We start from the raw sequence: 26,268 nt of genomic DNA on the forward strand, positions 1-26,268 counted from the left end.
AATAATTATTTACAGGAAAGACATAAAACTGAATCACTAGTAAATCGAACAAGTTAAAAAAAAAAAAATATGTTACAATGCTTCAGGTGTATGTATAGGAACTTACCAAAATTAAATCAGCATTAAACAGTAATATTACGTATTAATACCAAATTACAATTTACCATTTTAAAATCTTGTTATACAGTGTGAGCATACAATATTTTCTGCTATCAAAAGCCTAGGTTCACGGAAATCTCAACCTTCTTCAAATTCTACTCTATCTTACCTTTTTCCGTAGCCAGTTACAAACCACCATATCACATCATCCTTACAGCCTGTAACCACAGTTTTTGAATTGATGATAATAGCATAAGTCTCGTATGCTCCACCAATCATTCACAAACTGTTTGCTTAATAGATTATTTCGCATCAGTCTTCTTTGCTTCACTCTGCTGTTTCGTGCAATAATATTGATGGTTGAGGAATAATTTAAGAATGGTTATGAATTTCTTTGATGAGTCATTACAGCGATAAGTGAGCTCTATTTTTATCCTGTTATAGTTTCATCTATGATTGACTTTTGTACATAATTCGTTTTATTTCACTGATGCCATCAATCTTCTTAGAATATTCACTCAGTGTTTTATAGTTCTTCACATTCCATTCTTCAATGAACATGTGAACACACCCCATATATGTATATAAATTAAGGTGATCTTTAGCTGTCAGCATTTCAGAGTTGTTTTCGAACTAAACAAAATGAATTTTGGACATAATACGATTTGATACAGACACTTTACAGGACCGAATATTATTTGAAATAGGCACTTTTGAACACTCGTTTCTACGCATTACAAACACAACTTGAAACAATCATACTCCTCAGCATGAAAAGATCGAATAAGAAACTATAAGAAAATGTATCAAACTCAATTTCGTCAGCCGGTGGACTTAATACGGTTTGAAACGATCCTATCAGTCCTTTTCTGAACTACAAATCATCTTTTCTGAATTACAGTTGGAAAAGGAGTAGTTCCATTTTCCCTTATTGCTTAGTTTAGGTCTCTGTTATAGACCATTGTCTTAGCTCCAAATTTTAACGTGAGAAAGGAATAATAGATAAATTTTGTCTGAAGTCCTCAATAGACACAGGTTTCTTTTGCGAGCGGGACCCAGCTTTATTTTTCTTCCGAAAGATGCCATGATAAGAGTTTTTATCGTTTTTACAAATCAATCACTCTCGTACGGGTTTGAACCCATGAACCTTAAAACCAATGGTAGGAATGGTAACCACTAAACCACCACCTAAGACTACGATACATTTCAAACTCTTTAAATGTCAAATTAGTCATGTTTAAAGTTGAAAGAAGTATCCGCTTCAAAAACTTCTATTTCTTCCGTACTGTTAAAATAAAGATTTATTGAAACTTCGCAGAAATGGAATTTAGCGTCTCACTAGTAGCATACTATGGTGATATTCATATTGTGTTATAGAATAAGTTAGTTGGAGTGAAAATGCAAGAATATTTTCAGTATAAGCCGGGCAATGCATAAAACTGAAACAAATTCCATCCCCAACAAACTTTGTCGGGACACTGGGACTCATGGTTGGAATCTGGTATGACGCTGGAAAATCCGGGACTTACAGCAACCCTACTATGGCCGCACACCCCGCGAGGATTTGGGAGATGCACGACTGCGGATTATAAGATGCAAGTACTGGCTTACCGAGTAACGAAACCTCGCAGTCTACACTCTAAAAAAAATCCCGTATATTTCCATTTCTGTGTCCGTTTCAGATAGTTTGTTATAACTGAAGCCTTTCTTTATATATATATATATATATATATATATATATATATATATATATATATATATATATCTACCATAAAGCTGTATTAAAATTGTAATGTCTCTCCTCTTACATCATCACGAAGTATGTATTTACTGTACTATGCTCACAGTGTGTTTCACCAGCGTTTTCTTGGTCGCTTTACTCCCCCCCCCCCATTAGGCCTATACTGAGTAGAAAGAGAAAGTATAGTGATGCTGCAAAAATTAATTTCAAAATTCCCGCGGAAATAAGTGTTTCCAACATCAATGATACAGAGATGTGGTTTTGTGCATGCCGCCTGTCATTCTGTCTAAACTACTGAACGAATTTTGTTTACATTCAGTAAATTTATTTGGGAACTATAAACAAGAAATGCGAGTGTAGTAATTTTTAGTTAAAAACTAATGGATCTTTATTTGAATTAAAACACCCAATGGCGCTTATGTCCACGACATAACTAACGAATTTATTATTTTTTTTAGGTAGAACTACGTTCTTCTCCGAGTATGAGTGAGAAAGTAGGCCTACGTACTGAGTACTAGTACGGAGTTTCAGATGACCCACAAAGTGCACAATTTTAAACGCTTACTGCACGGAAACTATAACAGCTACGTTAATTACTTATTTACATTTGGATAGAGGACAGATCTCGCTTCTTAACAATAATTATGCAAATGGCTGCCTTTAGCGACCTCGACGTGGCGCAGCGGTATGAGTCAGGGTCGATTGCGCCAGTGTTCTTAAGATATTGAAGCGACCAGTACTTCGTTCTATAGTTTGAAGACAACGCTATCAGTGAGTAAAAATGACATTTATTTGCGAGTTAAATTACAAGAGTTAAGAGATCCAGTTTGTGAGAGTAGCAGTAAAAATTTGTCCAAGATTCAGAACGCAATACCAACGAGAGCGGTAAAATTTACCAAGAAGAATGGCCGGTATATACGCAAAGACTTACTTGGAGGTAAGTCCGTACAGACTTATCTCCGGAAGGTATATCTGAATTACATGATCGCCATACATGCTCAGACTTACCTCCTAAACTTAAAGTTCATCACGAAGTAGAAAGAGGCGCTAAAGTTAATTATTTCCCATGGAGAAATGCGATCACTCGAGAAATGCTATTCCTCCATGGTTCTACATTCATTTGTTCGCGATTCCTTAGCGCCGTTCTGAAATAGTAGATCTGTATTTTTTTTTGTTATAACCTATAATCGAACGCAGATCACACACAAACAGAGTTTTATTGGAATATTCTTTACTTTTGATTTTTCCATCAGCATAGAAAAGATTTATTTATACATTTCTATAAATTCTAACAGAAATGTATGAGAATAATTCCTTAAACCTGAACTTTCATAGCTTGCCGCCATTTCGCTACAGACACAGTCTAGTATATACAGTCGCGAAGCTCAATACGTAGTAAATATGCAAACATTAGATAGTTGCTCACCACTAATATCGCCTCATTACAGGCAATGCAAAATAGAACCGTCACAGTCTATTGTTTCTAGCACCCTCGAAACTCAAGCTTCGTGACTGTATATAGTAGACTGTGCTACAGAGAACTACAAAACGAAACGAAACAATGAAATCTCGACCAGATGCTTGCAGTATCGTTTGTTTCAATGTTTACTTTCTATGCCGCTTAATTTGGAAATCGCAACAAACGGAAAATTTCAAGCAGTCGCAGAAGTCTGGAGGCTTCTCTCAAGGCCAAAAAGTATTGATACTCTTGGCCTATACACGAAGAGACTTGCCTGTGGATTTAGGTTTGCACATACTTAGTTCCAGATAAGTCTTTGCGTGTATGGGGCCCATAAGGATTCAGAAAAGACCACATACAGTATATCGTACGCAGAAATGCAACGAAAGTATAGACTACGAATGAAGGCAGCGTGCGAGCGTGTGTACTAGCTTCGACAAGAGTGATATTCAGATATTTCTGTGATTCAGATTTTTGTACGTTTTTATTGTTAGCAACAGATAAATTAAATTGAGAGCATTATGTATTTCATTACTTTCAGTAGCACAAAGCAGTTATATGTTTAAAAGCTTCCGAAATCACTTCTTTTCTTCTTTTTTATGCGTAGAATAAAACTGACCAGCGAAACGGTGAATTAGTATCAACAGAAAAACTTTTGCTAAAAAGTAGTTGTCGTTCATGGAATTATTTATACCTTTCTATGTTATCTTATGTTAGTCCAGCTGTGTTCAATTTTGCAGTTACGCCTTTCACGGAGTTTATGATAATACCCCAAGCATGGTGACGTATGGCTATCTAGCAGACTTTGTATGTGGTGGCTGTGCAAACCAAATATATGATCTTAGACATAAATAATTATCAGCAGTCACAGGCTAAGTCCCCTTCAGAAAATTTAATGTGCCTTCGTAAGAGCTTAGTTTCACACGTGAATAAATATATTATGTGGCTGGAGATTTTCAATAATTTGTTGTCATTATTTCAAATGATTCTTAAGGTGTAATTCCTATGATGCGGCTGACGCACGCGGCTGACGTGGTGCGTCTGACGTTCACGGCTGACGCATTAGTAGGCGATTCCTATGAAACGTCAGACGCGTTCGGTCTTTTGGTAGTGAGCGGATACTTGCACAATGAGTGAAAGCGATTTATTGTTATATTTGAAGAACTAACATTCTAAATATGCAAAGTTCAATTTTTCAAATTTCATTTTATTCAATCTAAGGAAGGAACATCCATAAGAGAATACGATACTAAATTTTCTTTGTCGTAGCTCAACTGTAAAAGATTCATTCGTGCGCCAAAAGACGGTGTTATAGGTATCTCAACATGTATTTCACAATGTGTTTTTCATCAATATCTCAGAAAGTTGTTTTTTGCACTTAGCACATTTAGAATGTTAGGTCCTCATTTGCTATTGGAAGAAAATGAAGGGGAAGAAATTCTGCTCCAACAAATAAATGAGGGAAATGCTGAAGTATATCCCATATTTAGGACAAGGCGTGAGGAAGGCTTTTTACAACACTAATCAATCGGCACATGTTACAAGATGACACGATATTTCGGGAGTTTTTCAGGCTAAACATTGCTCAGTTCAACTGTGTTCTCGATCTGATCAAAGACGATCTCAAGAAAGATTCTTCAAGTAGATATCTGTACTCTATAACTCTTGACAAAAAGTTAGCCATAACACTGAGGTATGTAAAGTAAAAATGGTTTATAGTAGTATTTTAGTAATATATTTAATCAATTTTTTCTTGCAAAAACTGTAAGTAAAAATATTTTATTAGTATAAACTGTAGTGTTTTAATCAATTTTTATTTTTTAACCCTGAAAAACAATCACAGTGATTCAAAATTTTCCGGGTTTCATATCCCGTGTAGTCATACGAGTCACGGACGGTTGAATGATTGCTGATATTCAAAGTTGAAGGTGATGATCATGTCATCCAACTACTAGTGCTTGTTGATGCTGAGGGTTCCGGTGGAAAAATGAAAGGATTTGTGTAGCGACTTTCCAAATCAAAAACCATCTGCGGTGATCTCATTTTCATCTCATGAATCAAATTTGATCTCAGTTTTTTGACGGACATGGCAATACTTTAATCAGGTCATCATCGCGATTCTGATTCAAACTGTCAATTATATATTTTTTCTATCGATGCGCCTATCCTCCAGCAAGCCTATAATTTTTTCGTGGTTTCTTTGGCTTTTACTCGGTGGTCGGAAGTGAATTCACCGTTCTGCCATATTCTGTGTTGAAGTATCATTTGTGATTTGAGAAGTTGATGGTGCACCAGCATCCTCCGTTACAGTGTCTTCCATCATTAGTATGTCGTCTTCTTTGATGCTTGTATTGGCACAGTGAATATTGGATAATGTACTTCTGTGAAATTAAAAATAACAATTTAATTGTTAATTAAGTTTACATACTACACTTCACAGTTTATCGTGGTTTAGACTTTATTATGAACTAGATCCTAATGAATCACCACCATCTAAAAATCTTATACCGCTTGCTAGGGGTGATGGTTTTGCGAATATTGATGGGTTTTATGTGCGAGATTCATTTTCGAAATATTTCAATAGTCACGCAGGGATAGTACTCTGGCAAAATAATCGAATTACTAGAGCTCACTATTTTTCTTACCTGAGCTCTCGACAAATTCTCCTATTTCTTTCCAAGCATTGTCTTTAACAATTTGGTCTTTGTAGACTGAGCTTGCGACATGAAAGACGCATGGAAACTTCGACACCATTTCGACCAGTTTTTCATCTTCCAGAACGGTAAATAAATCTACTGCTTCAGACATTATACAGCAAGGCAAGTAGAGACTCTTTTCTCCCAGACGCGCTGCGGCTGCGTCTGTACTGCTCTCGAAGGGGTACAGCCGCGCGGCTCAACTTGCACTGCGGTCGACGCAAGCGGCTGACGCAGCATAGGAATCACTTCCCTAACATTCCATTGTAGCAGTGTAGTGCGTCACACGCAATCCGTCAGCCGCATCATAGGAATTGCACCTGCAAAACTATCACCCCTAGCAAGTGGTATAAGAATTTTAGATTGTGGTGATGCATTAGGATCTAGTTCATAATAAAGTCTAAACCACGATAAACTGTGAAGTGTAGTATGTAAATTTAATTAACAATTAAATTGTTATTTTTAATTTCACAGAAGTACATTATCCAATATTCACTGTGCCAATACAAGCATCAAAGAAGACGACATACTAATGATGGAAGACACTGTAACGGAGGATGCTGGTGCACCATCAACTTCTCAAATCACAAATGATACTTCAACACAGAATATGGACAGAACGGTGAATTCACTTCGACCACCGAGTAAAAGTCAAAGAAACCACGAAAAAATTGTAGGCTTGCTGGAGGATAGGCGCATCGATAGAAAAAATATATAATTGACAGTTTGAATCAGAATCGCGATGATGACATTGATTAAAGTATTGCCATGTCCGTCAAAAAACTGAGATCAAATTTGATTCATGAGATGAAAATGAGATCACCGCAGATGGTTTTTGATTTGGAAAGTCGCTACACAAATCCTTTCATTTTTCCACCGGAACCCTCAGCATCAACAAGCACTAGTAGTTGGATGACATGATCATCACCTTCAACTTTGAATATCAGCAATCATTCAACCATCCGTGACTCGTATGATTACACGGGATTTGAAACCCGGAAAATTTTGAATCACTGTGATTGTTTTTCAGGGTTAAAAAATAAAAATTGATTAAAACACTACAGTTTATACTAATAAAATATTTTTACTTACAGTTTTTGCAAGAAAAAATTGATTAAATATATTACTAAAATACTACTATAAACCATTTTTACTTTACATACCTCAGTGTTATGGCTAACTTTTTGTCAAGAGTTATAGAGTACAGATATCTACTTGAAGAATCTTTCTTGAGATCGTCTTTGATCAGATCGAGAACACAGTTGAACTGAGCAATGTTTAGCCTGAAAAACTCCCGAAATATCGTGTCATCTTGTAACATGTGCCGATTGATTAGTGTTGTAAAAAGCTTTCCTCACGCCTTGTCCTAAATATGGGATATACTTCAGCATTTCCCTCATTTATTTGTTGGAGCAGAATTTCTTCCCCTTCATTTTCTTCCAATAGCAAATGAGGACCTAACATTCTAAATGTGCTAAGTGCAAAAAAACAACTTTCTGAGATATTGATGAAAAACACATTGTGAAATGCATGTTGAGATACCTATAACACCGTCTTTTGGCGCACGAATGAATTTCTTACAGTTGAGCTTCGACAAAGAAAATTTAGTATCATATTCTCTTATGGATGTTCCTTCCTTAGATTGAATAAAATGAAATTTGAAAAATTGAACTTCGCATATTTAGAATGTTAGTTTTTCAAATATAACAATAAATTGCCTTCACTCATACTGTAAGAACATGTGTTACCTCGAAACCCAGGGGTCACGTGGCGGTTTAGTAAAAGAGATCGTATGAGTGCAAGATTCCGCTCTGTGTTTCTTTGTTGTTCTTTCTGTTTATAAATCAAGTAGACCCTATTATAAATTATTTAGGACAAAGATATATTCAAGGGGTAAATTATATGCAAAATAAACATCCTTTCCCTCATCGTGTGAACCAAACGCTGTCTGAAGGTGGACTTTAGAGAAATTCAGGCTACAAGAGATCGCTCATTTTTTGTGTCGAAGAGTGTACGTTGCAACAATGAAAATTAAATAATTCCCGCATTCATTCCAATCTGTATTCGGTGGGCTGCAAAATATTATAGGCTTATGTCATATGACATACACATTTTAAACTACAAACTTCAAAATGCATGTTACAATATAAGAAACAAAATCAAAATAATGTGCTATTAGGAAATAGGCTACTAGAAAACAAATCCATCACATTTATCAAATCACTCATCATCATGCCACAAGTGTAGTTGTCTGAAATCGGGAATAATATCAGTCATTACAATTGTACGCTGATCCTTCAAATTATTGTCTGTAAGTCTGGATTTCGGGTTTGATTCAGCCAGCATCATCTGCGGAAAAACTGTTCGCATATGTAGGTGGAGTCAAACATTGATGCAATTTTCATAATGAAACCACAGTCTGAGTTATATATATATATATATATATATATATATATATATATATATATATATATATTCACGAAGCTCAATACGTAGTAAATATGCATCCATAGATAGTTGCTAACCAGTAGGATCGCTACTATCGCCTCATTACGGACAATGCGAAATAGTACCTGCACAGTCTATTGTTCCTAGTACCCTCATAAACTCAAGCTTCGTGACTGTTTATACTAGACTGTGACGCTAGTCAGAATACGCAGAATACAGCCTTGAGTACCATAAACATGTCAATCACCCCTTACGGTAGGGGTGGTTTCCAAGATTCGTACCGAGTGCGACGAGTGCTACTGGTGCTCCGTTTGGCCATAGCTGTGTTAGCCAATGGGTAATATACAGTAGAGTGTCTCATTGTTACAGATTTATTATGGTAAACACATTTGTAACGCGTGAGTGAATCGCTGAAGTACGGTCTAGTATACTGTAACCTTGAGATAACTTTTAAATGCAGATTTTCGTAAACAGAAAAATATTATTGGTGTTGATTATAATATGTTAGGTCGTTCAAATGAAACCCGGCCATCGTTAATAGAAACATACTATTAATACTCTCCCACTGTGACACCAGGTGACAGATACCGGCTGCAATTCTGGAGATGAACCAATATTTCCCATCAATTTGCACCACTTTGTCCGACGGAAATGTGGTTCTCTTAAGGCTTTTCTTAGAATCTTAAAAAATATGGAAATTGGATGGACTGGGCTGTAAAATGGGGTATAGTATGTTTTCTAACGAAATCTTCGCAACTCGTAGGTTTATTTAGCAGTGTGAGCTCGAGCATTATCATGGAATAAAATCACTCCCCTTGTCAAAAGGCCTAGACGTTTATTCTTGGTGATTTGTCGAAGACGCCAGAGTGTCTGTATAACGCTAAGCATTATTTGCCCATGCTCCATAAATTCCACTAGCAATGGGCTTCGATGATGATGATGATGATGATGATGATGATGATAATGATAATGATAATGATAATAATAATAATAATAATAATAATAATAATAATAATAATAAAGATAACATGACTTTTCCCTGTATTTTCTTGCAACATGAGGTTTTAGAACGAGAAGGTCCGGTGTGTTTCCATTCCATGCTAGACCGACGGGAGTGTGGCTCATCAGGACTCCTCACAATGCGATGCAAGAACTGATCACCTTCCTCGTGATATCGTCTTAGATTCTGTTGGCACATTCTTTCTGCCCTGCACTTACAAAGAGTGTGACACCCAATGCGCGCAAAATGTGAGATACTGTAGCTATTGTGAAAAATGTGAGTACTTCCCTGCTGATATTCAGTAATAAACCAAGGTCGCTTATTATTATCCTATTCTCTCGGACAAGAGCATTAGAGACCGGCAAATCAGGCAAGACTCACGCCCTTAACTGCTTACCGTCAGGCATGGGTTCCGGTGACGCTACAAAGCAAGTTAACTTTGTAGACTGAACCCATTCAGCCCGGGTTTAATAGGTTCAGTCCAGGCGGGACCCAAGAAAGCCTGCCTGTTTGCTCTTATTATAAGGAAGAGTGACTTGCATTCACGGAAGCCAGTCTGCGCTGGTTAAGATGAAACAGTACTAGTTTAAAATCTAAGTTCGTTGGCTATTTAGTCACTTCAAAAAATCTTTATTTTATGGTCCAACACGGCAGAAAATTCTTGATTAAAGAAACATAGTTTCACAATTTATTGCACTACAGAATTTCATAAAATAATAAGATAAAGATTATACATTTCATTTTTCTGCAAAGTGTATCTGACTCAAGAAATAACAGCTGATAATTCTTGATTAAAAAAACACAGTTTTACGATTTATTGCGCTCCAGAATTTCATAAAATAATAAGATAAATATTATAATTTCATTTTTCTACAAAGTGTATGTGACTCAAGAAATAACGGCAAATAATTCTTGATTAAAGAAACACAGTATGACAATTTATTGCCCTCCAGAATTCATAAAATAATAAGCCAATATTATAGTTTTCATATTCCTGCAAAGTGTACCTGACTCAACAAAATAGTAACATTTCGTAACTTGTGAAGAGGAGAGGAGAGGAGAGGAGAGGAGAGGAGAGGAGAGGAGAGGAGAGGAGGAAGGGAAGGGGAGGGGAGAGGTGAGAGAGGAGAGGAGAGGAGAAGAGAGGAGAGGAGAGGAGAGGAGAGGAGAGGAGAGGAGAGGAGAGGAGAGGAGAGGAGAGGAGAGGAGAGGAGAGGAGAGGAGAGGAGAGGAGAGGAGAGGAGAGGAGAGGAGAGGAGAGGAGAGGAGAGGAGAGGAGAGGAGAGGAGAGGAGAGAAGAGAAGAGAAGAGAAGAGAAGAGAAGAGAAGAGAAGAGAAGAGAAGAGAAGAGAAGAGAAGAGAAGAGAAGAGAAGAGAAGAGAAGAGAAGAGAAGAGAAGAGAAGAGAAGAGGAAATATGTTGAAAAGATATTGGTAACAATTATTATGAATATCAACAACTATTATAGAAAAATATTTAATTTAACTTTTTCCTTATCAACAATTAAAAGCCTCATCAATACTGTAAAATGTATAAAAGTTTTTCGTTCTTCAGAATACTGATTTGCTATTTAACTTCTGAGGGACAGATTTCTTTTTATTTATGAAGTTGAAAGTTTGAATGATTTGGATTAAATTTATATTACTACGATGAAAAGGAAAGTGCAAGTAATTTTTTAATAATTGTTGGCATTTAATGGATATATGTTTACTAGAAATAGTTTTCTTTTCTTTATTAACGGTACGTTTCAGAAGACAACAAATTAAGTTTTCAGTAGTTTGTCTATATCTGTAGGCTTCTTGTCAAATCTGAATTACTTGGTTGATATTTATCATGCATCTGAAAGAAGCACAGTCTGGTGCAGGCCGGCGGAACCCAACAGTCCTTTCGGGTCACTCTTAGGACTGTTTGGAAGTCACGTGCAACCACACTGCCTGTCTGCTTGTGAGGGAAGGTTGCAGGCGGGCGAACGATACTAAGCGTAAGCCCGCTCACGGACGTAAACAGTCATGGGCAAGCCTGAGAGAGATTTTGCCTGTCCCTAAAGAGCATCAGCATGTTGAATTTGGCGTGAAAACCTTGAGAGCTTGCCTTGATCGTGAACTGTCCAGTAAAGATGTTCGGCCGGAAGTAAACTCCGCACACCAATACCAATAGAAAGTATATAACCATTGTTGCCAATACCCTTAAATCGAATACCGACCGAAACTCCTGTTGTACATAGTAAGCATTTGAACTAACCAAATAGGCATGTAAATTTGTGTCGAATTAATAATATAGTCTATATTTACTTGAACTGTACAATATATAAATGGAACACGATGTCGAATTTTTGTGATTATGAAGAATGTCTTTCGTGTGGAACATAGAAAATGAAGTTCAATTTATTTTAAGCAGCTTAATTTATATATTATTATGATGTACCGAAGTAATATGGTATTTCAGTGGAGAAATTCTGCATCATATGATGATAGATGAGTGGAACAGAGAAAAATTCTCTCCGGCACCGGGATTTGAACCCGGGTTTTCAGCTCTACGTGCTGACGCTCTAGCCACTAAGCCACACCGGATTCCCATCCCGATATCCCGATGTCGGATTGAATCTTCTCAGTTTAAGTTCCACCTCTTGGGTTCCCTCTAGTGGCCTACCTTCATGCACTGCGTCATAAATGTATGACAGTGGCACAATGTCCACACATGTGCAGAGGTGCACTCGTTATGAGTGACTAAGTGGCCGGGATCCGACGGAATAAGCGCCGTCTTAAATCACAAAGTGTGTGGACATTGTGCCACTGTCATACATCCATGACGCAGTGCATGAGGGTAGGTCACTAGAGGGAACAAAAGAGGTGGAACTTAAATTCAGAGGATTCAACCCGACATCGGGATGGGAATCCGGTATAGCTTAGTGGATAGAGCGTCAGCACGTAGAGCTGAAAACCCGGGATCAAATCCCGGTGCCGGAGAAAATCCCACTTATCCATCAACTTAATTTATGTTTTCTGAATAACTCTTTAATAAAATACACTATAAGTAGCAGTATTATTATAAACACGATAAAGGAAGTGGATTCCTTCGTAAAGCGTAAACGTATGAGAAAATGTGTATCATCTTCGTAACGTTATGTAGGTTTACTGTCTATGTTGACTGTTCTATCATTCTCTTACGTATTTTATCCACATTTCTAATGAATTTCTAATGGCTTCAATCCTGAGTCCTTCTTCTCTTCTGCCATCTTCTGTATTTTTAAATCTTCACATACGAGATTCGTATTCTAGAAAAAATTCCTTGTATAGCTATTCAACTCTCAATATCATAGTAGAGTGCCTCAGTTTAATGGTACCAAAATGATACAGGGACCAGAGGGATATAAAGCGATATTTTGAGACAGAACATCGCAACGCTTATTGAAAGCTCAACGAGACCTTGAAACTCAGAGTTGAAGTGTAGTCTATCGTTATAAATGTGAGGAAATGATTATAAAGCCGGTCTTATAATTTATTTAACAAATTCTACAGATTATAGATATCCAACAAGGAAAACTCAGTGCGCAGAAACCAGCGGGTGGACTGTCTCGCGCAGATGACGTATGCTCCCGTACCCAGCATGCTCTCACGCCTACTGCAGGGGAGTAAGAGGGGTGCCGCGAGGAGTCCGAGCTGAGTTTTGTTTGTAGGATACCTATAACATGGCATTTATAAAGATGCATTGATATTTGTTTTAATTACGGAAATGCTGTTCCGAATCATAACTTACTGTAGTTCCAAATGCAAATCTAATTTGGATTTCATAACGCTGGCCTCACTTCGGATCAGTCTGAATAGGCAGTACTGTACTTGTGAAAGGATCTGAATAACTGGAAACTTAATATCAACTTAAATATACTTGTATAAAACATAACAAGGTGGATTTTTAGAAATGTCAATAAAGTGTAGAGAAGTGCTTGGACTTACTGGACTTCAAAGAAATCTTGTTTTCACTTGCGTCCTTTTCCTTTATTTCCCCTTCTATCAAAGGTGAATAACAGCAAAAGGTCTTCCATCGCGATCTTGCTTGTCTGCGAAATAGTACCTAAACAGAAATGACGAAACAATACACAAAGAGATTGACACCCAATGGGTATAAATTTAATTTGTAGGTAAATATGACATCATTTCAATAAATTTAAGTATTTTAAGGGGACACGTAATTGCCTATTTTGACACTGTTAAATTATGTCTTACATAAGAACTTTTTCTCAAAAACTGTTGGAACTAGACAGCTGATTTTTTACAGCTCATTAACACAAAACTTGACTTAATGCTGAAACAGTAGTTTTTCTTCAATTTATTTCCCTACTCAGAAATATTTTTTCCCCAATTCGTATATTTTTTTCTACGATCTTGAGTACATTACCCCTGTAACAAATCCAAAATTTAACAAATTAAAAAAAAACTGTTTCAATTCATGAAAAATATCCGAATAAACAAATTCTTTCTGGATTAAATAGAAACTGAGAAAAAGTTCGTTTTGTATGGAACAACTAAATTTACAGCGTTAAAGTAAAACTTACTACGCCCCTACATCAGAAAAACGAAAAGTTAACATGGATATAATTTTAGTATAATCTTATTATTTGATATACCATTTTAAAGAGAAAAATTCAGAGAATTGAAAAAAAAAAAAAAAACAATTTCCCGCCCAAAATACGTAAGGCTATTAAGAATGGGCGTTAAAATTAAAATTTCTATACCCCTACTCAGAAAATCGGAAAGATTAAAATGGATGTAATTCGAATATAGTGATATGTGATATGACATTTTTAAGAGGGAAAAGAAAATAATATATTGGAAAAAAAAGTAAATCAAAATTGTCACTCAAAAACCAATTCCGTTTCCCATTATATACTAATGATTGTTATTAACATTTAGTAATAATACTTCAGAAAAATAGGTTTGATTGTACTTATTAACTATAGGGATAAAAACAGTGCGTGTAAATTCGTAAAATCATCACATTGTAAGAACGAAGAATTATACATAGGTACAGAATAGACGACAAAAAAGTACACTTCTAGAGGCAAAAGAAAAAAAAGGCTGCAAGAAGCAATAAAGAACTAGCAAACTCTATTTTTTTCCTCCTAATTTCTCTATACATGTTACACGCAATCATACCGATTTTCTCAAATTCTCGGTCACGTCTTTTAGAGACATGTTACGTCGCATAGACCTACTGGAGGTGAGTAACCAATTTGAAATTCAAACAGAATTAATATTTGAAGTTCTGAGTAAGGAAAAGGCGACAACAAAATATAATTTATGGAATTATGTGCAGAAAAGGTAGAATTAGAGAACTTGAATGAAAACACTTTTATAGTAATACTATTTATGTCTTTGTTTAAAAGTAACTTCAAACAATTTCAAGCAATTTTACTGGATATGATACATTTTTAAACACCAAGAAAGGACTGACTCTAAATTAAAATACGTATTATCTTTTTGAAGCTCAAGAGGCAAGAAACAAACACACAATAAAATTCCTTGAAAACCATGTGCGAAAGTGTTCATTAAAGAACAGAAAACAAGATAATCTAAGTAGATTTTTAGTTACTTTTGAGCTTTTCATCTCAAGTAAATATCCAGTATATAGAGTGTTCCAAAAATAAATGGCAAAATTGCAGGGGCAGATTCCTCATAATATGTGGAACACAGAAAAAGGTTACAGAAACATGGATCTGGAAATTCGTAATTTCTGAAATATCAAACTTTCTTTGGATTTCCTTTAATAATGCATTCTCTTGATCAGCTTACATGGAATGTTGCGAAATGCCCATTCCCTACCATATTGAAGGCCTCTGATCTTCATCTTATTGAGTTACAAACGCGCTCAAAAATAGTTGGCGTTGTATATAAATGAAATAAAAATATCCTTTGAAATCCTGGAACTTCTAAATAAAAATAGACTATGGCAAAGTGGTACGACCTCCACAGGACACTTCATTCATCATTCAGTGTTCTGCCCAAGTTGCAGGTCTTTCACTGTAAACTCAGCTTTCTCCAATCTTTTCTATTTTCTGCCTTCCTTTTTGTCTTCTCATATGAACCATATATCTTAATGTCGACTATCATCTGATATCTTCTTCTGACCCTAACTCTTCTTCCGTTCACCATTCCTTCCAGTGCATCCTTCAGTAGGCAGTTTCTTCTCAGTCAGTGACCCAACCAATTCTTTTTCCTCTTTCTGATCAGTTACAATATCATTCTTTCTTCACCCACTCTTTCCAACACAGCTTCATTTCTTATTCTGTCTGCCCACTTCACACGCTCCATTCTTCTCCATATCCACATTTCAAATGCTTCTAATGTCCATGTTTCTGCACCATACAATGCCATACTCCATACAAAGCACTTCATTATCTCTTCCTTAGACTTATGGTGCGATTTATGCTGGTATTGACGGGGATAATGGTGAAGACCGCGATAACTAAGACGATGAAATGATGATGATGATGATGATGATGATGATGATGATGATGATGATGATGATGATGATGATGACGACGACGACGACGACGGAGATTTTGTAGTGTAATTATAGGTCTGACTACCTATATTAGTTGCCTTCTAACTGCGTATGTTATTAACATGTCATTCATTCATTCATTCATTCATTCATTCATTCATAGTTCTCTGCCCAAGGGTGGGTCTTCTACTGCAAAACCAGCTTTCTCTAATCTTTCCTATTTTCTGCCTTCTTCGTAGTCTCCGAATATGATCCTTATATCTTAATATCGTCAATCATCTGATACCTTATTCTGCCCCGAACTCTTTTCCGTTCATCATTCCTTTTAGTGCATCCTTCAGCAGACAGTTTCTTCTCAGTCAGTGAGCCAACCAATAAAATTCCTTTGTCTCTTCCTGATCAATCTCAACATCATTCTTTCTTCATTCACTCTTTCCAACACAGCTTCATTTCTTACTCTGTCCGTCCATTTCACATGCTCCATCCTTCTCCATATCCACATTTCAAATGCTTCTCTTCACTTCGTCGTGATGTCCATGTCCATGTTTCTGCCCCATACAATGAGACACTCCGCAAAAGCACTTGACTAGTTATTTTTCCAGAGGTCCGCAGAAGATGCTCCTTTTTCTATTAAAAGATTCCTTTGCTATTGCTATCCTCCTTTTGACTTACTGGCAGAAGCTCATGCTACTGCTCATATCTATATCTATCTTACATCTGTATTACGAAAAGAAAGAGCAATGTGATAGCGGCCATGTTGCCAGAGTGCTGAAATTTCCAACTTAATTTTCTAATTAACCGTGTATTTAATCACAAATCGTAATATAGGTTTTCTATTCATTTAAGTGTACCTTATTGCCCCTTTCAATCTGCAGGATTATTTCACTTCCACCCTGTACAGTGAGTGGATCTACGGTAATGTGTGTTGTTGTTTGTTTAGTTGGTTGACTGGTTATTTAACGACGCGTATCAACTACTAGGTTATTGAGGATAGCGAGATGGTATTTGGTGAGATGAGGCAAAGGATTCGCCATAGACTACCTGACACTCGCATTACAGTTGGGGAAAACACCCAACTAGGTAATCAGCCCAAGCGGGAATTCTATGGTGTTAATCGACAAGATATTAATATGCATATTACAGTGTACGCGCGTAATTATGTGAACACTGCAGTGGTAATAGTTAAGTTCACTGTGTTAGCGTTAGAAAAGCATGCAATATAGCATTATGTTATATAAGTTCAAAAAAAAAAAAAAACAAAACAGTGCTGTCACATCTTCTATATTCCACAGTCTTAACATATTGCGAGTTGTTTCTCTTTTTTCTCCTTATGAAGACCAGCTATATGCGCATGTATTCTTCTTCAGTACGAGAAGTCGTAACTGCAAAGCGAGCACTTCCGTCTGTTCTGAAAATCAATTTTGACAATCGTACCTACCAACGCTGTCACAAGTATATTGCAGTCGACAAGCATCTGTGGCTCAGCTGCTAGCGTGCTGGTCTTCAATCTAGGACGCACGGATTTGAATCCCGGCCAGATCGTGATGGAATTTGTGGTGGGCAGAGCAGACAATGCAGAGGGTTATTTCCCGGGGTACTCCCATATCCCTTTATAATTTCACCAATACATTCCATCTACACTTCAACCCTCGCATTATCATCTTCGTTTCGTTCCCCATTTCGGGGTTGCGAGCGATGCAGTTGGCTGCAGGCAGCCACTGAACTCCGCGGTAAGTGGTAACTAGTTGTTGGTGGTAGTGCTATCTACCGTGGCGTGGGCTCTCCTCCGGGCTTATGGTACCTCGTGGGATCGGTTTGAGGGAAACGCCTATGTGGAAAGGTAAAGGGACTTTGCACGGTGTACGGAAGTTCGGGAGCGGCCCGTAGGTGGATCTGTAGAACGGTAGGGCCTTAGGCCACGCACATCATTCCATCCCGGATAGCACAACGATCCCACCCAAGCGGTGTACATGTAAGAGCAGCCCCAGCCCGTGCCCCTCCTCTTAGGAGGGATTAATATAGTGTAGTGTAATAGGCCTATATACTCGTATAGTGTAGTATAGTACATTACATCTTGTGGCTGAACTTCGAAAGTGAATATGCATAAGGTGCCACGAAATTATTCACTCTGTGTGTATATACATACAGTACATACTTGCAACATTGAATAAGTTTACTTGTTAATACGAATAATTATCTAAAAGCCGAGTCAAGGAAAAATAATTCAAATCGAATAATATAGGTATAGTCCATTCGATCGAAGCTGTGTTGGAAAGAGTAGGTGAAGAAAAAATGATGCTGAAACTCATCAGAAAGAGAAAAAGGAATTGGTTAGGTCACTTGCTGAGGAGAAACTGCCTACAAGGATGCACTGGAAGGAATGGTGAATGGGAGAAGTGTTCGAGGCAGAAGAAGATATCAAATGATAGATGACATTAAGGTAAGTGGATCATATGCGGAGACTAAGAGGAAGGCAGGAAATAGACTGGAGAATGCTGGGTTTGCAGTGAAAGACCTGCCCTTGAGCCGAACACGTATGTATGTATGTATGTATGTACGAACGCACGCACGCACGCACGCACGTAGTCCGTTCGATTTCATAAGCGACATCGCACCTACACAAGAGCAGCAGTACTACCACCACTCGAGCGAAACAAACCCCAGACTCCACTGCTATTCCAGCAACTGTTCAGTGTAAGGGTTGTCCAAACCTTTAAACTTGTAGCCATTTTATCATCAGCAACAGGAAAACATACATACTGTAACTTTCATTCATAATTATTTAATACCCAATACAAGTGAAGTACATATAATTTCTGTAATAAATAACATAAATTGCATTACGACAACTCCTGGAAATAAAAAAAAAATATGGGTTGTTTGTTCGATAAACTTAACAACATGAATCACAAACATTGCATCAATATTTAGTATGTATTGGGTATTAAAATAAGCACACATTTAGTCTATAACAACATTGGACATAATGTTAATGAAAAAAAAAACACACACACAAACATATATCTATACAAGTTTTTTTTTCAAAAGCAACGTAAAACTGCAATTAAAATTGTTGTACCTTCACTCCCGTCCCAGTCACTGTGCACTTACAGTGTAAAGGTTGTCCAAACCTTTCCCTTGCATCCATTAAGTTTTTTTTTTTCATAAAAAACGAGAAAACAGACGCATATTTGTATTCATAACATTTAATACCCGATATGAATAAAGTGCATATCGTCGTTGTTCCTGAAATAACTTCTATGTACAAAATATAAAATTTTTCAGTGGAAGAGAAAACACATTTATTCACCCTATGGCAGCCGTACATAGGAGACTGTGAATTCTTACATTTTCGAAACAAAGAAATATAATTACATAGGGAGATTTTATTATTTGCTCTATCACTATTTAAGGTATTTAATAGAGCAAAAATCTGAAAATCGATAAAAAAAATATCACATAGGAGTTATTGGAAAAAACGACGACGATATAATTCCAGTAAAACATAACATAATAGTATATTAAGTCAACTCCTGAACATAAAATAAATATGGATTGTTTGCTTCATAAACTTCACACGAATCACAAACATATCATTAATATGTATTAGGCATTAAATGTATACGCATTTACTCTAGAACAACATTGGCCATAATATTAATGGAAAACATAAACATATATACGCCTATACAAGTATTTTGTAATGTAACGCATAATTGCAGTTGAAATTGTATGAGAGGATTTCTGAAAAGTAGCTCAGGGATGTCAAACCTACTCGTGTGAGGATAGGACTTCGCTCTATGAGGGGCTGAGGCAGATGGTTCATCTGTCAGCATCGGATTCACGAATGCTATCTAGGTCACCTATCGAACTTGGACAATCATCGCGTATATAGGGCGCACAATGGGCCAAAGCGTGTCTTACAAAGTGTATGGACCCATTCCGGGTCCAGCCAGGCCAAACCATCACCACAATGTTTATTTATAAAACAAATGAAATATTATGTACAAAATATGTTCTTTTGGATGATGTTCAGAATACTATAGACTGCATATTTTATAAATGCTGTGTTACTATTACAGAATACGTACTTTATTTATTTATATTGGGTATTAAATAATTATGAATAAAAGTTACAGTATGAATACTTTCTCGTGGATAATGATAAAATAGATACGAGTTTAAAAGTTTGGACAATCCTTGCGAATGCCTAAAGCGATTGATGATGATGATGATGATGATGATGATGATGATGATGACGACGACGACGACGACGACGACTATGATGATGATGCATTTCTTCGGATTAAGCCAAATGTATTAATTTTGCAATGGTGTCACGCCGTAATAAAGGAACAACATTAATGGAAACTCCTATCAGTTAGTAGAAATTATATTTCAATCGTGATTGAAGCTGCTGACATAATCTGTCTGTTGTTAAAGAATCCAACTCTAGAGATAGATATTTACTATATAATGCTGGGAAACAGCGAAGATTTAGTTTTCAAATGTTGGTACGATGTTTCCAGGAATTAACGTTGGTATAGTATTTACATTGTAGTTACCGAAGGCACTAACAGATATCGTTTTATACGTTGAATTTTGGAAATTCAAAGTATTATTTCTACTGTAACGGAAATAAAGTAGCCTAATACAATACTGTTAGTACGTACTTCAACTTCCTCTAAATATAGACCTACATATAAAATGTATGTGTGGAAGTATTACTACTTTTTCTTCAATGGTTGCGATTTCCATCATATCAAGTTTTCGTGGCTTACTCAGCCATAATGCTAGCTTCTTCACTACATCATTATATTTCCTCTTCTCCTTTCCGCCGGCGACTAGTTGGTAATTCTCTTGAACAAAAATCGTCGCTCATTCTTAATACATGTCCATTTCGTTTGTGTCTTTTTTTTTTTTTTCTTTTACTACAGCATGCCGTAACACATTATCCGAATTTCTTCATTTTAAGACGTTAATATTCTCGATGTTCGAACAAACAGTCTTAAGAACAGCATTTCCACTATTACAAGCATCTGTTCCTTCTTTAATATAGAGGGAGATCCGTTTGGGTATGGATAAAATGAAAACACTGTAAAACATTTACTACTGAACTTTATTTGTTGAAACTTTGTGCATACAACATTGAAAGAAGACAGATTCCTCAGAGCTCAATATGACCCCCATTGCGAACTGTACAACTGATAACGGTGATGCAATTCAGTCCATATCCGTTGCAACATAGATCTAAGAGGGATGTTTTGTTGAAAAGCTTGAGTAATTTTTACTCTCAGATCATCAATGTTCCTGGGTTTCTGTAAATAGAAAATGTCTTTAACAAAACCCCACATCAAGAAGTCAGGAGGAGTTAGATCTGGGGAGTTTGGGGACCAAGCCAAGAGATAGCTGCTTCTCGTATTGCGTTTCGTCTGCGACCTTCTGCATGTTTTTTTAACACAGAACCTGTTTCTACAAATGTTCGATACCGCAACATTATGGAATCGTATTTAGGTACATTACCCACACCATGCTCACGTCGAAATTCCCTTTGAACTCTTTTAACACTCTCAAATTTAGCATACCAAAGAACATATTGTGTCCGCTGTTGATTTGTAGTAGCCATTTTAATCATCTATGATTTTCATTTGTTCTTTCAGATTATGCATTGTTGATTGTCATATATGGAAACTCCCATCTTTTAATCATAATAAAAACCGGCAAGAAATTTTTCCTATTATCATAATAGCTTTATATTAATAAAAAAATATTATCCATACTCAAACGGATCAGACTGTATTTAGTGCCATGTTCCACAACCACAGTTAAAAGTAGTTTCTATAATCATACTGTGAAGTGTAGTAGCACTATTATAGACAAATATCGACCAAACTATGACTAAAATCAGAAGCGTATCATCAATACCTTTCAGCACATCCGAGACCAACCAGTGATGTCAACGAGAGAGCAAACGTGCTCACAGCCCGTATGCGCTGATCAGAGCACATAAGGCACGCAGGTACAAGTCACTGGTGAACACAAGGGTTGTACATTATACATTGACGAAGAAGTCGTTCAGTAAGTCTCAGGCTGACTAGACTCTTGACTTCTTAGATAAGTGAAAGATGAGGTGATGCTCTTTGCTGGTTTGTGGAAATAGTATTTAGTTACAAAGACAAGCAGTGTCGAACGCCTGAAATTATTAGTTCATCTACAGATTGATATAATACTCAAATTAGTTTGTTTTTATTGACATTAAATAGTAGTAAATGTATGTGAAGATGTATTGTAGAGCTTCTACTCACAGCATTGTATTTATGTTTACAGAATAAAGTACAAACAAAAGTGTGTGCTGCTAATGGCGTAGACTCGTTACATGTCAGTTCTACAAATTGTCCAGATTTTCGTACATAAATTCTCAGTTTGACGATGTTTCTTACCATTACGACATCCTTTGGTTAAGCGAAGAAAATGCTCTGTCCACGTATTTTGAATTGCGTGAATATTTATCAGAATTCATAACAGAAAAATACAGACAATCCAGAACTAGTTGACTCTACATCGATCGAGGAACTTAACTTTCTCAAGGATATATTCGAGCATCTGAACGTTTTGAATTGGAGATCGCAAGGAAAGAATTAATTTGTGTCGACAGATACTTTCAGATGAAGATTTCAGTGGACTGTATTTTATGAAGAGTGGATCGGATGATTCGAAGACAAATATATTGAAGGATCGAAGGAGGTTCAGGATGTCTTTAAAAGATTCAGTGGGAGAGTCGGGAGGAAGAGTGGAGTTTGTAGAAGAGCTAAAAGCTGTTTGAAAAGCCTGTGGCTGTGCTGTTGAGAAAGCTGTGGCAAATCAGAAGTAGTCCAAGCCGGATATTGTGTTTGATTTTCAACACGAAAATTTCGATTGTTGCTTAGCTTTTCTCGTAGAGCATTTTTGCGTTCTAATTGGACTGTACATTGTCCATAACTAGCTGTGTGTGCTCTATTGCAATTTGCGCATGTGGGAGTGTGAGCTGGTCCTTTAATAGGGCAATCAGAGAATAAGTGCTATTGGCTGCATTTAACACAGCGAAGTTGTAAGTTGCATCGGCGAGAGATATGTCCGAATTCCTGACATTTGTAACACTGAATTATATGAGGACTTGTTCTGTAGCTTTCTATTTTAATGATGTGATTGTTAATGTCTCGTAATTGATAAATTGTTCTCGATTGTTCAGTGTTTGGCAGTGTAACAACCCATACTGGTATAGGTCGTCTCATCGGCGTACCATCCGTGTCATTGCAAGGTACTGTCATCTGTCGGACATGTTCTGCATTGTAGTTGAGAAGTTGCGAGTTCAGTTTTTATTACGTCTGATTCAATGAAAGTTGGCAGTCCCTTTAGCACAATTTGTAAAAGTTTTGTTTCTCTTGGTTCATGCGAGAAGAATTTAAGTTTTTCAGTTTGGAAGATGTTGTACAGTATATCATAGTCCGTACGACAAGCAGTGTGATATTTGATACCTTCAGAAGAGTAGCTGATTTTCATTGGCTGAGTGAGGAGTGATTGCACTTTTTTATTGTTACCGAAAAAATTTCCGGATGAAATATTTGTAACTACGATTTGCGACATTCTTGTTTGTTTGAGATTAGTGGGTTAGTTTGTATTTTGGGTGATATTAGTTGTATTCTGCAGGTGTTCATCGTTAGGTGACGTTATGTCAGTTTCCATAAGAAACTAAAGAGGTTCAAAACAATTTTTCAGGTTAATGTCTGAGTGAATAATTGAATCTTGCAGAGCGTTTTGGAGTGTATCTGAATTAACAGTAGATGTCTGTTTTTGAATAGGAGTTAATTTTGCTTTTTTCGTTTACTGTTCAGAGTTGTTTTTTCCTGCAGTCAATGTTGTTTTTACTGATGCTTCGGAATGTTGTTGAGTTTCGAGTCCATTTTGTTTTTCGTTAACGTTCCAGAGAAGTTCCTGAGGCTAGATAATTGTGTCGTGAAGATGGTTTCATTACCTGAAACATGCGGTATCAGTTGCAATTTGTCATCCTCTGGAGACGACATCGTAGTATTGGATGTTGCTACTGGAAGCAGTTGTGGGCGGTTGAAGTCTTGTGAAGAAAACTAAATCTTCTTTCTGTGACGAAACGTAGAACGGAAGCGGGCAATCCCGCCGAAGCGGAAGTCCGGTATAAAGTAAACAAAACGTAGTATCACTTATAATTTGCACAAACACGATAATTTAGTATAATAAACAATAAAGTTTGATGATGATAATAATAATAATAATAATAATAATAATAATAACAATAACAATACTAGGAAAACACTCAATAACACAAACTGTACACTTGAGTGGCGCAGTAGCGATGTTTATTGGACACTCGTCTATGTAAGTCCACTCCACGAAGGCAGTCGGCACGAGTCTCTAGGCGCAAGTGTAAATTATTCCTTGTAAGGACCGGTAGGTGGCAGTGACAATGGATTCTACACCACTCGTAGATCTGAATAAGAGGTACCCAAGCCGTCACAAATCACCAACAGACGTATAGTATGTGGATGTGAAAAATTGGAAAGGAAGATACAGCATGGCGGATGGTAAAGCCGGTTCAGCCGGACAGTATAACCGGCAAGGAAGTCATTCAAGACGGGTGCATGAAAAGCCTATTTGTGCTGAAATGCTTAGAGATGATCCATGTCCCAGCCGATAAGCAGTTCTATAGTCCGGGTCAGCTTACTTCATACCGTAAGGGAGAAACCTAACCATTTTTCTCCCATTACTACATATGCTAGTGTATTGTGGTGATTTTTTAGTTTGCAGGTTGAATTTTCTTTTGCCAACTTCGTTTCGAATTTCGATACTGACAAATACTACAAATGATAGTGATTTTGTAACTGGTATGTTGGCAGCTGAGACAAATATCGATATTTGTCGGTACTGGAGTTCCGTGAAATTAAAATTGTACTAGATTTTTGAGCCGATTACTGGAAGCTAGAGAAATTTGAACATATTAATAATTAATTAATATCAGTATTACTCTTAGGCTACACACTAGTTATTTTATATGTTGCGTTGTGGTTCTAATTCAAGACTATAGTCAGGTAAGTTTTCGGAGTTAGTAGACCTACTAATAATTTCATGTGGTCAAACAAAATACATTTTCAGGTTAGGTCTTGTGAGTCAATTGTTTAGTCAAACCAAAGAATTGCGTATTGCTAGACAAAATACTTGACATGTTGATTCCTTTCTCGTATAGTTTGCCTACGAAAATACTGTTACCAATTATTGAATTATTTAGAATACCCTTCCAACATAAAGTACGGTAAGTAAATAAATAATTTAGTACGTAGGATCGTGTGATGTCTGGTGACAGTTGGCAACACTGACAAGAAGGCAATATTTGCTGTTTAAGAACTGTTCTTATGTGACTCTCACTATATGACCCTATAGCCTATACCACTATGACTAAAATACAGAAATGTTACGCTAGTTAATTATTATTAATGAGAACTTACTTCTATATGAAGTGGAATGAATTGAAATATTATTAATATAAGTTTTATCAACGCCTAATGTTTCGTTCAGTTTACACTTGTAGACTAACGGTTAGCGCGTCAGACCGCGAAATCAGGTGACCCGGGTTAGAATCCCGGTCGGGGCAAGTTACCTCGAGGTTTTTTTCCGGGATTTTCCCTCAACCCAATATGACCAAATATTGGATAGCTATAGGTGCTGAACCCCGGATTCATTTCACCGGCATTATCACCATTTCATTCAAACGCTAAATAAACTGAGATGTTGATACAGCGTCGTAAAATAACTCACTAAAAATAAATATTTCGTTCAGTTTTAATAATTGCGAATACTTAGCAATATTTTGTAACATAATCTGTCTGGACGGTGAATATCATGTACCAGTACTGAAAAATCATCCTCGTCGTCGTTCCGATCATCATCAGCAGCAGCAGCATATAGGAATCAGCCTTTTGGCTCGTTCTGCGTCATTGGGGTGGTGTTTATAAATCGATAGTAAGCATTCACAAGCATTGGAACTCTTTGGTTATGGTTAGAGCTGAAGATAACACAAGGGGACACAGGTCCAATTCCAATTACAGAGGCACAAACGTATAATGTTTTCCCAATGTTGGGAATCGATCGCTGGTCTGCTAGCTTTGTAGCTTTAGACGCTACTGCACGAGCCATAATGGAGAACTGAACCGATAAATCTGCAAACATTTTTTAATTGAATAAATAATGAAATATCGTCGATAAATAATTCTTTCAAAGGAGACATTGTAGGCAATATTGGGTCAAAAATATATTTGAG

General features: G+C 36.8%; 1 protein-coding gene across 7 annotated transcripts in view; it reads right to left on the reverse strand.

The window, feature by feature from the left end:
- The window catches only part of LOC138701524 (homeobox protein PKNOX2-like), a 169,322-nt gene that overhangs the window by 72,065 nt on the left and 70,989 nt on the right, over nucleotides 1–26,268 (reverse strand). For 4 of the 7 annotated variants that reach the window (XM_069828503.1, XM_069828507.1, XM_069828501.1 and 1 more), the window contains exon 2: nucleotides 13,397–13,514. The exons of 2 other annotated variants lie outside the window; for them this stretch is intronic. The gene's annotated coding sequence lies outside the window, so the exon portion shown is untranslated. The remainder of the gene's footprint in view (nucleotides 1–13,396; nucleotides 13,515–26,268) is intronic. One more of the 7 variants, XM_069828505.1, reaches the window with a different exon arrangement.

The sequence above is a fragment of the Periplaneta americana genome, chromosome 6 (assembly GCF_040183065.1).
Source record: "Periplaneta americana isolate PAMFEO1 chromosome 6, P.americana_PAMFEO1_priV1, whole genome shotgun sequence".
NCBI lineage: Eukaryota > Metazoa > Arthropoda > Insecta > Blattodea > Blattidae > Periplaneta > Periplaneta americana.